A 13,947-nucleotide genomic window follows, 5' to 3' on the forward strand; every position below is an offset into this window, starting at 1 on the left:
GGAGGAGGGGCTCCTCTGAGAGCGGCGGGGAATTCCCCCTTCCACCGAACGTTCCCGATTGTTCACTAGCTTCACGTCAGCAGCAGGGGGTAATCCCCGACTCCAGCTGCTCCTGACGTCACCACGTGGAGCCACCGCCCCCCGCGCGTCCTTGCCTCCAGAGCCTCCTAGAAGCCCCGCCTCCAGACGTAGCCACGCCCCTTTCCCCGTCCCCCGCCGCCGACGTAGAAGGCGGAGCTTCTCTGACCGGGGCGTGAGCAGTTGCTTGGGCCAGAAGGTTCTCCGGTGGAGGCGCTCCTCCTGCTGCCCCGCCCAGTAGGTTCGTTCTCACTGTTTCTTCCACACCCTTTCTCCCTCCTCGGCCTCCTCGCCCCGCCTTCCCTCCTTTTCTCAACCCCTCTAGTTTCTTCCCCGCCTCACCACTTTCCACGATCTCGCGAGACTTGGCCCAGAACATTGCGGATCGGGTCGGCGCCATTTTGGGACTGAGACTGGTTGTGGGGGAGGGAAAAGCGGCAAAAGGGGATTATTCAAAGTACCGAAAACCTCCTCCCGGGATCGCGCGCCACGGCACCCCCAGGCCAGGGGCACCTCTGGTGGGGCGGAAGGTAACGACGGCCTCCGCGCTCCTCGCCGGAGTCCGGGAGCGGGCGGGGGGGGGGGCGCCCGTGTCGGCGTTGGGGCTTGAGGGGTCGGGAGCGGCGTTGGCGGCGCGAGGTGCGAGGCTGTCCGCCGGCGGGGGGGGGGTGTGCGGGGCGCTCGGAGCGGAGGGGCGGGCGGCGCGAGGAGGCCGCCCTCGGTGTGGACTCGGCCCGGCGGGGCGGAGGTGGCGGTTGCGGGGCGGGCGCGGGCGGCTGCGCCCCGGCGGCCGTGTGGGGGGGGGGGTGTCTGGCGGAGGCCGGGAGCGGGCCGGGCGCCCTCCCAGGCTCGGGCTTCCTCTCGCAGGCCTCTCGCACGCGCCCGCCGCCCGGGCCGCCCTCCCCCCCCCCCCCCCCCAGCCCGGGCTGAGGGGAGTCGAGGCCGACTTGGGGCCTTCGGTTGCTTCCTCGGCGGCCGGCGCTCCCGCTCTCCCCGCCCGTGCCGCCGCGGGTCGCGGCGAGGACCGCCTCGTCCCCCCTGGCCGGGGTCGGGGGGGGGGTGTCTGAGGAGACTTGCTCCTTCCTTTCGGGGAGACAGCCATTCTCCCCGTGTGGTTTACGAGTCGGGCCCGGTTCCTCCCACACCCTCCGTTTTGGAGAAACCTGTTTTCTTAATTGGAGGAAATGGGAACCTGTTCCCGGTCCGTCCCCTCGCTGCCCCCGGGGGCGGGGAGGTCTGGCCCTCCGGTGAATCTCGGAAGCGTCCTGGCTCCGCTCCGCGCCTCTCCCCACCTCTCCGGCCTGTTAGATAGTCCGAATTCGGACGGAGCGTCTCTCTGGTATTCTCTCTCTCTCTCTCTCTCTCTCTCTCTCTCTCCCCTAAGTTGGGTGCTCCGTGCCCAGCACACCTACCTGTCCTGCTTGTTTTCCTGCGGAACGTTGGACCGAATTAGGGGCGATCTTTACGAAGGATTGGGTGCCAGCTTCTTAGTTTTAGCAATTTACTCAAGAAAGTTCACTTTTGCTCCTCCAACTCTCCCTGTGGCAGGTCCACCTCGTGTTCCCAGTTCCAAGCAGTGCTTGTCCTGCGCGATACCATCGCCCAGCTGTTTTCCACCCCTTCACTCCGAAGTCTCTTTCATTTAGTAGACTTGTGATTGAGTGCTTGTTAGGACATAAACAAACCCTTTTTAAGGCTCCTGTAGGCTTGCATATTCAGAAGAGAATTTCCAGAGGTTGACCTTCCAAGGTGGGGGCGGAGGGGGGGTTGATATTTTAGCTCAAAATCAAAACTCTGTGTAATCCAAGTTTTGTTTTGTTCTGTTTTCTGTAACTTTCACAGGTGATTGAATTATTCAGATAAGAAGATCATCTTCTAGGTTTTGTGTAAAAGGCCCCGGATATTTCAAGTGGCCATTTTGGAATTACAATGTTTTTGGATAATTTTGCCCCAGAAGTTTAATAAAAATTGGCAAGAACCATCTCTGAAGTGAATTGATAGTAGTGAACAAATTCAACAAGCTAAAGAGACCCAGTCATTTCTTCATTATTTTGGTTCACATGGATTATATAACTGGTTAAAGTTTTTCAGCTGGTGGTATTTTTTTGTCTCCCCTCCCACCCCCCCTTCCCCCTTAACTGTTCTTCAGCCCAGACTGTAAGATGTTTGATGTGTATACTGAGTAGATTCAGCATTTTCAAATTACTGTTTATTGCTGAAATTTCATGGCAGTTTATTTTTACCTTTATTGAAAGTTTTAGGAATTTTTGACCTTAGCCCTTTTCATGTCACAATGGGACAACTTTTCTAAATGAAGACATTGAAAGAATACAGAGTTTTTTTCTTTCTATCTTTTATTTACGTGGAAATTTAAGATGTTACAGTTTTGCACCAGCATGGTAGTGTTGAGATAGCTATTTGTATATGCTGGTGTTGAGAAATATTCCTCAGATGTGAAATTTTCTTTTTTATTTGTACTCCTTGGCTTATAAGTTGGATATTTTCATCTGGAGTGGATAAGTACAACAGTGACAAGTACATGGAATAATAAAGAAGACTTTGTTCTTAAACCCAAGGAACTTGGCTAATTCTGGAGATAGCCATATGAAAACTTTAAAACAGAAGTATGGGTAGCTGACTTGAAAAACTCTATGTCAAATAGTCATAGGTTAAGTATCTTCAAAGAACTTGGATATTTCAGAGGATACAAAATCAAAAAACAAACTGGAAAACATAAAGATAATAGAGAAAACAACACCTTCCTGTGCAGTCCTGTTGGAATTTGTAAGTACTGTTATGGTGAGCAAATCAAATCTTCATTTGTAAACTAACGAGAATCAAATTTAACCTATTATTCTTGGAAACCTTTCAGTTTCTTGCAATAATATTGCTTGGCTTCAGTTTCCTGGAAAGTGTGAAAATAATCATTAACCATAGTTTGAGTAAACTGAAATGCAGAAAAAATAATTTTAAGGCTTAAGAATATTTCAAATTTGTAACAGTTCTAAGTTACAAGTTTTTTAAATTTATTTTTTGTTGGTCATGGGGCTTGAACTCTGGGCCTGGGCACTGTTTTTCAGCTCATCAGTTCAAGGCTAGCACTCAACCACTTGAGCCACAGTGCCACTTCTGGTTTTCTGATTGTTTATTGGGGACTTTCCTGCCCTTGTGGCTTTGAATGTCTCAGCATCCTGAGTAGCTAGGATAACAGGCCTGAGCCACTGGCACCTGGCTACAAGTTTTTTACTTTTAAAGAAAAAAAAAAGCTCAGTCCATCTTGTCGGTATTTACTGAAGGCTTTATAGATTGATATGATGGTTAGCTATTTTGCTTTTTTGTTTTTTACTTTAAAAACTTTTTGTGATAATAAAGGTGACGGACAGAAGGGTTATGGTTACATAAGTCAGGTAAAGAGTAAATTTCTTCTTGGACAATATCAGCCTTTTCCTTGCTCCCAGGTTCACTTCCATTTTAAATGTATGCATGTTGGTTGCAGTTTGCCTTTTAAATGTATGTGTAGACTGCATTGCCCATAGAGCACTCAGGTTTGGATTTGTAGTTCTTTAAAATGTGTTATAAGGAGCTAGGAAGATTGCTCAGTGGTAGAGTGCTTACCTTGCATGCACGGAGATCCTGGGTTTGATTCCTCAGAACCACATAAACAGAAAAAGCTGGAAGTGGCGCTGTGGCTCAAGTGGTAGGGTGCTAGCCTTGAGCTGAAGGGCTGAGGGATAGTGCCCAGGCCCAGAGTTCAGGCCCCACAACTGACCAAAAAAAACAACCACCAAAAAACCGTGTTATAATAAGGTATTTGATTTTTAACCTGATACATTTTTTTTTTAAAAGCTTAGTTTAAGTTACAGCCTATTCTAACATACAAATTAAGTTTTTGAAACAATTTGTTGAAGTGGTTTTGCATTCAAATTAAGTTTTTAACTTCAAAAAGAAAACTCATTGCCAAGCAATAAATAGGAACTGAGTAAACTGAATTAAAAACTTTTTTTTTCCAGTCAGGCTCATGCCTGTAATGAGGCTGAGATCTGAGGATTACGGTTCAGAGCTATGCCGGGCAGGAAAGTCTGTGAGACTCTTTATCTCCAATTAACCACCAGAAACCGGAAGTGGCACTGTGGCTCAAGTAGAGTACTAGCCTTGAGCAGAAAAGCTCAGGGACAGCACCCAGGCCCTGAGTTCAAGTCCCCCAACTGACAAAAATAACCTTTTTTTCTATTAGTAATGTTATACTGACAAGTTTATAAGCAATGTGTGCAATTTTTTTTTTTTATGTTGGTTGTGGGGCTTGAACTCTGGGCACTGTATCTCAGCTCTTCAGCTCATGGATAGTGCCTTACCACTTGAGTCACAGCGCCATTCAATGTGTGCCTTTTTAAGAACTTCTGTAATAGAAATCTGTTTGACAAATGAGAAACTTGTAATGATACTTGTATATTTTCAGGTTTGAATGATTTTAGTTGCTATTAGCTACTTATATTTAATTTTAGTGAAGTGCAGGCATTCAGAGTGGTTTTTTTGTTTTGTTTTTGTTTTTGTCCAGTTTTGGGGCTTGAACTCAGAGGAGCCTAGGCTCCTGAGCTTCTTTTGCTCAAGGCTAGCACTCTACCATATTATCCACAGTGCCACTTCTGGCTTTTTCTGTTTCTGTGGTACTGAGGAATCGAACCCAGGGCTTCATGCTTGCAGGGCAAGCACTTAACCACTAAAGCTACATTCCCAGCCCGAGGAATGTTATTTTTAAAGAATTCACTAATATTTTAAACAGTACATTGGTGAATGCACCAGCTGAGTTTAGATTTTATTCCATCTAATTTTCTTTTTTTTCTTTTTTTTTTTTTTACTAGTCCTGGGGCTTGAACTCAGGGTGTGGGCACTGTCCCTGAGCTTCTTTTGCTCAAGGCTAGCACCCTACCACTTGAGCCACAGCGCCACATCTGGCTTTTTCTGTTTATGTGCTGAGGAATTGAACTCAGGGCTTCATGCATACTAGGCAAGCACTCTACCACTAAGCCACATACCCAGCCCATCATCTAATTATCTTTTTGAGATATGTTGTAATTTTTGAAAACTTTTTCCAAGGTGCCTTATTAGTTGTTCATTTATTTCTAGACAGAGCTTTTTTTTTTACTCACCTGTTGAATTCTGTTTATTTTCTTAGAGCAAAACAAGTATTAAAAGGATCTAGGTATTCATATACTCATATTTAGACATTTTCTGCTCTAAAATTGAGATTAGGGAGTTTAACAACTCCTCTGGCATAACAAGCTAAGGTTGTGTATATTTTCATAGTTAGATCAATTTGTAGTATTTTTTTTTTTGCCAGTCCTGTGGCTTGAACTCAGGCCTGGGTTTTGCTCAAGGCCATCACTCTACTGCTTGAGACACAGCACCACTTCCGTTTTTTTCTGTTTTATGTGGTGCTGAGGAATCGAACCCAGGGCTTCATGCATGCACTGTCGTATTTCTGTTTTTAATTAATTTATGAGACAGGCTCCCCTTAAGCAGCTAGGCTTGCCTATCCTGCAACTCAACCATAAAACCCAGGCTGGCCTCACTCCCATCTTCATGCCTCAGTGCTGGGATGGATAGCATTATACTACCAGATTTCACTTGTAGTGCATACAAATTGGTGAGAACATTCTATTCTCCTGCACTTGGGAGAACCTGTATTTTATGCATTTCAGTTTATTGATTTATTGACTTCAAGTTACTTGTCTATTCTTTAATGTGAATAAGAAGTTGGTCTGGAATTACATGACCTTTTTTTTTTGTTGGTCTTTGGGTTTGAACTTGGCCTGGGTTCTGTCCCTGAGCTCTTTTCAGTTCAAGGCAAGTGCTCTATCACTTGAACCACAGTGCCACTTCTGGTTGGTTCTCTGGTAGTTAATTGAAAATAAGAGTCTCAGAGACTTTCCTGCCCAAAGCTGGCTTTGAACTGCAATCCTCGGATCTCAATCTCCGGAGTAGCTAGAATTACAGGTGTGAGCCACTGGTGCCTGGCCTGCCTGACCTTTATTCATAGAGAAGAAGCATGTAACACCCTATTGGGGATGTTTTTGCAAATAGTTGAATAAATCACTGCATTAACCACAATTTTTAATACTTCTTTACTAGTTTTAACTTTGTGAACTTCGCTTACAGCAATAGTTCTAGGACAGATTTACTTTACCTGAATGTTTTGATATTTTCAATATTTTATACTTTCTGGCTATTAAAGTATACATTATTACTTTTATAATTAGAACCATTGTAGGACTGTTTCCCTTCCCCAATTTCTCCCTGTTGATTTTTCCCGCTTGTCCAAACTCTAGGTCTATAAGTAATAATTATGGCTGACATTTATGGATGATGGTACTGTCATATGTTTTGCTGTGTATTTTACATGGCTTCTCATGTGTGTATGTACACATGTGCCTGTGTGCTGGTACTTAGTCATGGCCTCAAATTCTGAATTAACTTCTTTTTTTTTTTTTTTTTGGGTTCATTCGTGGGGCCTGAACTCTGGGCCTGGGCAGTGTCCCTCAGCTCTTCAGCTCAAGGCTAACGCTCTACCACTTGAGCCACAGCACCACTTCCGGCCTTTTTTTTTTCTGCTGAGGAATCGAACCCAGGGCCTCATGTATGCAAGGCAAGCGCTCTACCACTGAGCCACCTTCCCAGCCCCTGAATTAACTTCTTCACTCAACTCTGGTTCTATACCACTCAAGCCACACCTCCACTTCCATCTTTTGCTTGCTAATTGTGGATAAATTTCTTTGTCGATTTTGTGCAATTGTCTTCCTGGGCTGGCTTTTAGCCTTGATCCTTAAATCTTAGCTTCCTGCATAGCTAGGGTTATAGGTGTGAACCACTAGCATCTGTTTTACATGGAATATCTTAAATTTTTTTTTTCTTTTTTTGGTTTGTCGTGGAGCTTGAACTTTGGGCCTGGGTGCTGTCCCTCAGCTCTTCAGCTCAAGACTAGTGCTCTACCACTTGAGCTACAACACCACTTCCATCTTTTTCTGTTTATGTGGTGCTGAGGAATTGAACCCAGGGCCTCATACATGTGAGGCAAGCACTCTACCACTGAGCCACCTTCCCAGCCCCCATTGAATTCTTTTTTTTTTTTTTTTTTGGTCCAGTCGTGGGGCCTGAACTCTGGGCCTGGGCGCTGTCCCTCAGCTCTTCAGCTCAAGGCTAGCGCTCTACCACTTGAGCCACAGCGCCACTTCTGGCTTTTTTCTTTTTTGCTTATGTGGTGCTGAGGAATCGAACCCAGGGCCTCAGGCATGCAAGGCAAGTGCTCTACCACTGAGCCACCTTCCCAGCCCCCCATTGAATTCTTAATAATACTATGTATTATAATATTGTACGTAACATTTCATCGGTAACTTCTACAAATAATGCTATATCTCACAATGCTATCAATACTAATAGTATTACTATTAAATATTAATGCCAATATTAAAATTGTTATTAATACTAATACCTTACATAGGTAAGTAAATTAGGATTTTGGGGAGGCTGAGACTGGGAGAAAGTTACTTAGAATTGGAATCTTGACTGAATCTCTAAAGCACTTTAAATATACAGTTGTCCATCTCTGTTCTCCACACCCTTTGCTTTTGTGGGTGTCTATGAGTTATAGTGATACCGGGAATGATCTTCACTCACCATAATAGGCAAGTGCTGTCTATTGAACAGTACCACAGTTTACTCTGAACCACAATACTGAAGTATCCCAAGTTCCAGGGCCGGTGACTTGAACCCACGATCAGCAAAAGGAGTCATCAGCACTCAGTCTGGCTGGAAGCCTTTTATTAGCCACATGGCATCTGTCTCCAGCTCTCAGAGCTTCAGAGAACAGCACCTTTTGATTTTCATGGGGGATTTTTATAGGAAGGGGTTTCATGTAGGTGGAAGCAAGCAAGCAAGGTTACAGAAGCATAACATATCCTTGAGTCACAAGAGCATGGGCAAAACAATCTTAACTTAGCATGACTGATACTATCAATACAAAAAGTCAAAACATCATTGGATTACAGAAGCCAAAACATAACCTTGGGTAGGGGTAGTCTATTTTAAATCTCAAAACATCGGAAACTCATTCCCATGCTTGGGGGTGCACTGAAATTTTCTATACAGAAAAGATTTTTATTGTAAGCTCCTGGCTAGTTCAGCAGCTCAGTACAGCTGATGATAAGCCTCAAAGTTGTCAGTGGCCGTCAGCAAAGTTTGTGGTAAACTGCAAAGCTGTCAGCCTGTGAAGTTTGGGAGAGGAAGAAATTTTAGCAAAGATGGAAAGGGGCTGAGACTGACTGCTGGTCAGCATTAGACTGGTGTTTTTCTTTACCAAGAGGTTTTGTCCTTTATCAATAATTTTGTTCTGTTTTCTGATTTCACATTTTTGTTCCCATGGATAACTTTCTTTTCTAAGGGAAAGAGGCTCAGGAGAGAGAGTAAGTTTCCTGTAGCAGGAGGGACTAAGGCTAGACAATAGAAGGAACTTTTCTGCCAGTGAATAGTAACTCATACACCTTGATTTTTTTTTTTTTTTCTGGTGGGGATCATCACAAATACCATACTGCCTCTGACTTAAAAAACTTTTTTTTGTTAGTGTAAAGATGATTGGAGAGGGGTTGCAGTTAACGTAAGTCAGGTAAAAAGTGCATTTCTTTTTGTACAGTGTCACCTCTTCTCTTTGCCTCTGCTTTCTTACGGATATTACTTTACTAATTCTATTTGAACATTATACTTGATATATATATATGTGTGTGTGTGTGTGTGTATATGTATATATATATATATATATATATATATTTTTTTTTTTTTTTTTGCTGGTCATGGGGCTTGAACTCTGGGCCTGGGCACTGTCCCTCAGCTCTTCCGCTCAAGGCTAGCACTCTACCACTTTAGCCACAGCACCACTTCTGGTTTTCTGGTGGTTTATTGGAGATAAGAGTCTCACGAACTTTCCTGTCCGGGCTGGCTTTGAACCGTGATCCGCAGATCTCAGCCTCCTGAATAGCTAGGATTACAGGTGTGAGTCACCAGTACCTGGCTGGTTCTTTTTTCTTTAGTGCTAGTCCTTGTGCTTGAAGTCCAGGCCTGGGCGCTGTCCCTGAGCAGTTTTTCCCCCCTCAAGGCGAGGGTTCTACTACTTGTGCCTTTTTGGTTGTTGGTTAGAGGTAAGAATCTCATGCACTTTAGTGCCAGGGCTGGCTTGGAACTCAGATCCTCAGATCTCAGCCACCTGAATAAACTAGGATTACAGGTGTGAGCCAGGGCAGCAGCATCTGGTTTGTGTCAGAAGTTCTTAACATGAATTCTTTTGGATATATGGATGGGAAATGGGAGACTGATACCTGAGAATTCATAGTTTTATGGCACTTTTATGTATATTGGTGTATTTTTTTTTTTTGGGTCGGTTGTGGGTCTTGAACTTTGGGCCTGGGCACTGTCCCTGTGCTCTTCAGCTCAAGGTGAGCGCTCTACCACTTGAGCCACGGTGCCAAGTGGTTTTCTGGTGGTTAATTGGAGCTGAGTCTCAAGGACTTTCCTTTCCTGGCTGGCTTTGAACCTCAAATCTCAGATCTCATCCTGAGTACCTAGGATTACAGGCTTGAGCCACTGGCGCCCAGCTGAATGTTATTTTTTAAAAGGGCCTTCATGAAAAACAGTATAATAATAAACTGAAAAGAGTTGGAGATTGTCGCTCAGTCTAGCATGTGCAAGGCTTAATTCCCCAACATTACAAACTCCAGAAATTTTTATGTTACTTATTGTCTGTGGATTGGCAATCAGGAGTAGCTTTGCTGGTGTTCTTCCCTTCAGTCTTTCATAAAATTTCATCCCAGATGTTGGCTAAGGCTGTAATTATTTGAAACTTTGGGAATTAGAGGGTGACAGTTGAAGTTTCTATGGCAGGTGATTTGAGGAGAGAGAAATGGTTACAATACCTTTTATAATCTAGTTTCAGAAGTCCCTTTTGTCAAATTCTGTCAGCTAGCTGCAAGCCATTCAATTTAGCTTGAAATCAGAACAAAGGGTTTTAGGCCAAACCTTGTATCAGTGAATTTGTGAACATATTTTAAAAACCATGTAGGAGATGGTCCTTCACAACAAGTGGTTGTCCTCATGATTAGCTAGTTTTTAGGCCACAGGTGAGCTATTACATAGGCTTAAAAATTTTTTTTTTTAAATTGTAAAGGTTATGTTCAGAGGGGCTACTGCAATTACATGAGTCAGGTAATTAGTACCTTTCATTTTGGACAATGTCACCCCTTCCCTCCCTCTCTCCTAGTTTTTCCTTTTATCCCTACCCACAAGTTGTATAGTTAATTTTCAGTATAGTGTTAATTCAGTATAGTGTCCATTGCTGCACTTGTTCGTCCTTTGTACATAGGTTTTTTTTTGGGGGGGGGCAGGTTTGGGGCTTGAACTCATGGCCTAGGTACTACCCTGAACTTCTTTTTGCTCAAGGTTAGTACTCTACCAGTTGAGCCACAGTGCCATTTCCAGCTTTTTCCTTTTGTTTAGTGCTGAACCAGGCTTCATGCATGCTAGGCAATCACTCTACTAAAGATTCCCAGCTCCTGTACATAGGCTTTTGTATATAGATTCTGGTGTGCTTTTTGGGGAGTAGATGTTAGAAACTTTCACCTTTGTAGCTGATAGCTGCTCTATGAGATTTGGAGGTAAGTTTTTTTTTTTTTTTTTTTTTTTGTAGTAGTACTAGAGATCCAATATAGGGTACCTAGGGCTTAGAATAAGCTAGGCAAATGTCTTACTGCTGAGCTATTTCCTTAGCCTTGCTTTTTGCTTTCATTTTGCCTCCCCCCCCTCCACCTTGGGACTGTGCTTCTTTCTTTTTGCAATAGGGCTGTTTACTAATATAAGTTTGATGGCCTTTATGACATTTTTGATGGTTCTGTATATTTAAAGGTATGTTATTTTGTGCAAGTGTCTGTATCTGAATTATTTTATCTAACATCAGAGATTAATATCTTTTATTGTTCAGTATATTAAAAGACATGTCATAATTGGTAGAAGCGTCAGTCAGTTCAAAAATAACCCAAAACAGAATGCAGTCATTGCATGGATCTTGTTTTTTGATTCAGTCTTCTGTTCTTTTGATTGGAGAATTGTCCATTAATGTTTAGGGTTATTATAGAGATATGCCATTTAAAGCATATAGTTTATTTTTATTTATTTATTTTTTTGCTGGTCATGGGACCTGAACTCTGGGCCTGGGCTCTGTCCCTCAGCTCTTCAGCTGAGGGCTACTGCTCTACCACTTGAGCCACAGCGCCACTTCCGGCTTTTCCTGCTTATGTGTGCTGTGGAATCGAACCCAGGGCCTCATGAATGCAAGGCAAGCACTCTACCACTGAGCCACCTTCCCAGCCCTAGCATATAGATTAGTAGCATGAAATAATTTAATTACTGTGTAGTCATCACTACTACTCATTACTAGGAATTTTTTCATTCTCCCAAGTTTAGACTATAGTCATCCCCATTTTCCCTTCTGCCTAGCTCCTGGCAATCGCCATTTGGAAAATGCTTTCTCCAGTGTAAGGGTTTAAGAAACTCGTTCCAAAATTAAATATTTTTTTTCTGTGTGTCTGTGTCTGTGTCTGTGTCTGTGTCTGTCTGTCCTGGGACTTGTAAGGGGCTTGGCACTTTCCCTGAGCTTGTTTGCTCAAGGCTAGTGGTCTACCATTTGAGCCACAGCTCTACTTCTGAATTTTTGGTGGTTAATTAGAGATAGGAGTCTCATAGACTTTCCTGTCTGCAATGGCTTCAAATGATGATTCTTAGGTTTCAGCCTTTTGAGTGGCTTGGATTAACAGGTGTCAGCCACCAGTGACTGCCTTATGACCTAATTTTTGCTTTATCAAATAGTTCCTTACAAGGTTATCATTAGAATGAGGCAAAATTTGAAAGCAAAATGCCATGAAATTGTAGCATAATATAAATATTAATAGTTTTATAGCTGGCTAATAGATGGTAATAGTTGATGACCAAGTGATCAGCTAAGAGGTAAATTAGGGAACATAGGTAAATGTGAAATGAAGGCAGGACATAATTGAGCAGAAGCCAGATATATTTAGATTTCATTTTATGACACAGAGTTGTTAACGTAATACATTCTTAAATCTTTGTATAGTCAGATATGGCAGCACTGCTTTAAAAGGTATCTTTACTTAAATCTTATATTTGAAGTTTGAATATGTAATGTGCAAAACTTCTTTTTCCAGCCTCATACTTCTCAAGTGTTTTATTTATTTTTATTTATTTATTTATTTTGTCAGTTGTGGGGCTTGAACTCTAGGCCTGGATACTGTCCCTGAGTTCTTCAGTTCAAGGAGAGCACTCTACCACTTGAGGCACAGCACCACTTCTGTTTTTCTGGTGTTTAATTGAAGATAAGAGTCTCATGGTCTTTCCTGCCCAGGCTGGCTTTGAACTTAGATCCTCAGATCTCAGCCTCCTGAATAGCTAGGATTACAGGTTTGAGCCACCAGCATCCTGAATAGCTAGGATTACAGGTGGGAGCCACCAGCATCTGGCCTCTGAAGTGTTTGATGGTCCACCTTATCAAGCTAAAACACCTGGAAATCATCTTTGTATTCCTTCTTCCTCCATCTAACTTTTTTTTTTGTCTGTCATGGGATTGAACTCTGGGCCTGGGTGCTGTCCTTGAGCTCTTCAGCTCAAGGCTAGCACTCTACCACTTTAGCCACAGCGCCACTTCGGTTTTCTGGTGGTTAATTGGAGTGGAGGTAAGAGTCTCACAGACATTCCTGCCTCGGCTGGCTTTGAACTATGATCCTCAGATCTTAGCCTCCTGAATAGCTAGGATTACAGGTATGATTAAGATTATGGGATTACTGGTGCCAGGCTCATAGGATAATTCTGTCTTAAGCTTTCTGAAGAATTGCCAGACTGTCTACAGTGGTTGCATCATTTAATTTTCATATCAACTACACAATGTTCTGGGTTTTGTTTGTTTGGTTTTTTTCTTTGTCTGTCTTGGGGTTGAACTCAGGGTCTGGGTGCTGTTCCTGAGCTCTTTTGACCTCAAGGCTAGCACTATCACCTTGAGCCACAGTGCCACTTCTGGTTTTCTGGTGGTTAATTGGATGTGGTTTTGATTTGCATTTTTCTAATGACTAATGATACTGAGTGTATTTTATGTGCCTACTGGTTACTTGTAAATATAAGAGAAATATCTAGTGAGATCTTTTGCTTATTTTTAAATGGGATTGTCTTTTAACGATGGTGTAAAAAGTTTTTAATACGTTTTTTATGCCAGACCTTATTAAATACGATACGCATGTGTCTTCTATTCTTTCTGTTGTTTTCATCTCTTGTGTGTATCCCTCACTCCTTTTTGGAAAATAAACCCAATGCTTCACACATGCTAGGCAAGTATTACTAGGACTGAGCCACCAGTGCCCAGCCCGGCTGATAATGTTTTTGTTGTTGTTGTTGCCAGGCCTGGGGCTTGAACTCAGGGCCTGGACACTGTCCCTGAGCTTCTTTTTGCTCAAGGCCAGCACTCTACCACTTGAGTCACAGCACCACTTCCAGCTTTTTCTGTTTATTTGGTACTGAGGAATTGAACTCAGGGATGCATGCATGCAAGCATTTTACCACTAAGCCACATTCTCAGCCCTGCCCTTAATGATGTTCTTTGCACAGAAGTTTTTATTGTTCACAAAATACAGTTCATTACCCCCCCCCCCCCCCCGTTCCTGATTTTGGTGTAAATATCTAAAAATCTCTTGATATATCCAGGGCCATATATTTTTCATCTTTGTGTTTGCTTCCAAGAATTTTATTTCAGCTTTTATGTTTAGATCTTGG

General features: G+C 43.0%; 1 protein-coding gene across 7 annotated transcripts in view; it reads left to right on the forward strand.

Annotated features, from left to right (window-relative positions):
• The first annotated feature begins 239 nt into the window (after nucleotides 1-239).
• Gpbp1 (GC-rich promoter binding protein 1) overlaps nucleotides 240-13,947 on the forward strand; it is a 58,703-nt gene continuing 44,995 nt past the window's right edge. For 2 of the 7 annotated variants that reach the window (XM_070041211.1, XM_070041212.1), the window contains exons 1-2: nucleotides 446-608; nucleotides 1,921-2,862. The gene's annotated coding sequence lies outside the window, so the exon portion shown is untranslated. Of the gene's footprint in view, nucleotides 609-1,185; nucleotides 1,418-1,920; nucleotides 2,878-13,947 lie in introns of those variants that run through there. The other 5 variants (XM_070041207.1, XM_070041205.1, XM_070041209.1 and 2 more) reach the window with 5 other exon arrangements.

The sequence above is a fragment of the Dipodomys merriami genome, unplaced genomic scaffold, assembly GCF_024711535.1.
Source record: "Dipodomys merriami isolate MVZ:Mamm:240054 unplaced genomic scaffold, mDipMer1.0.p SCAF_30, whole genome shotgun sequence".
Lineage (NCBI taxonomy): Eukaryota > Metazoa > Chordata > Mammalia > Rodentia > Heteromyidae > Dipodomys > Dipodomys merriami.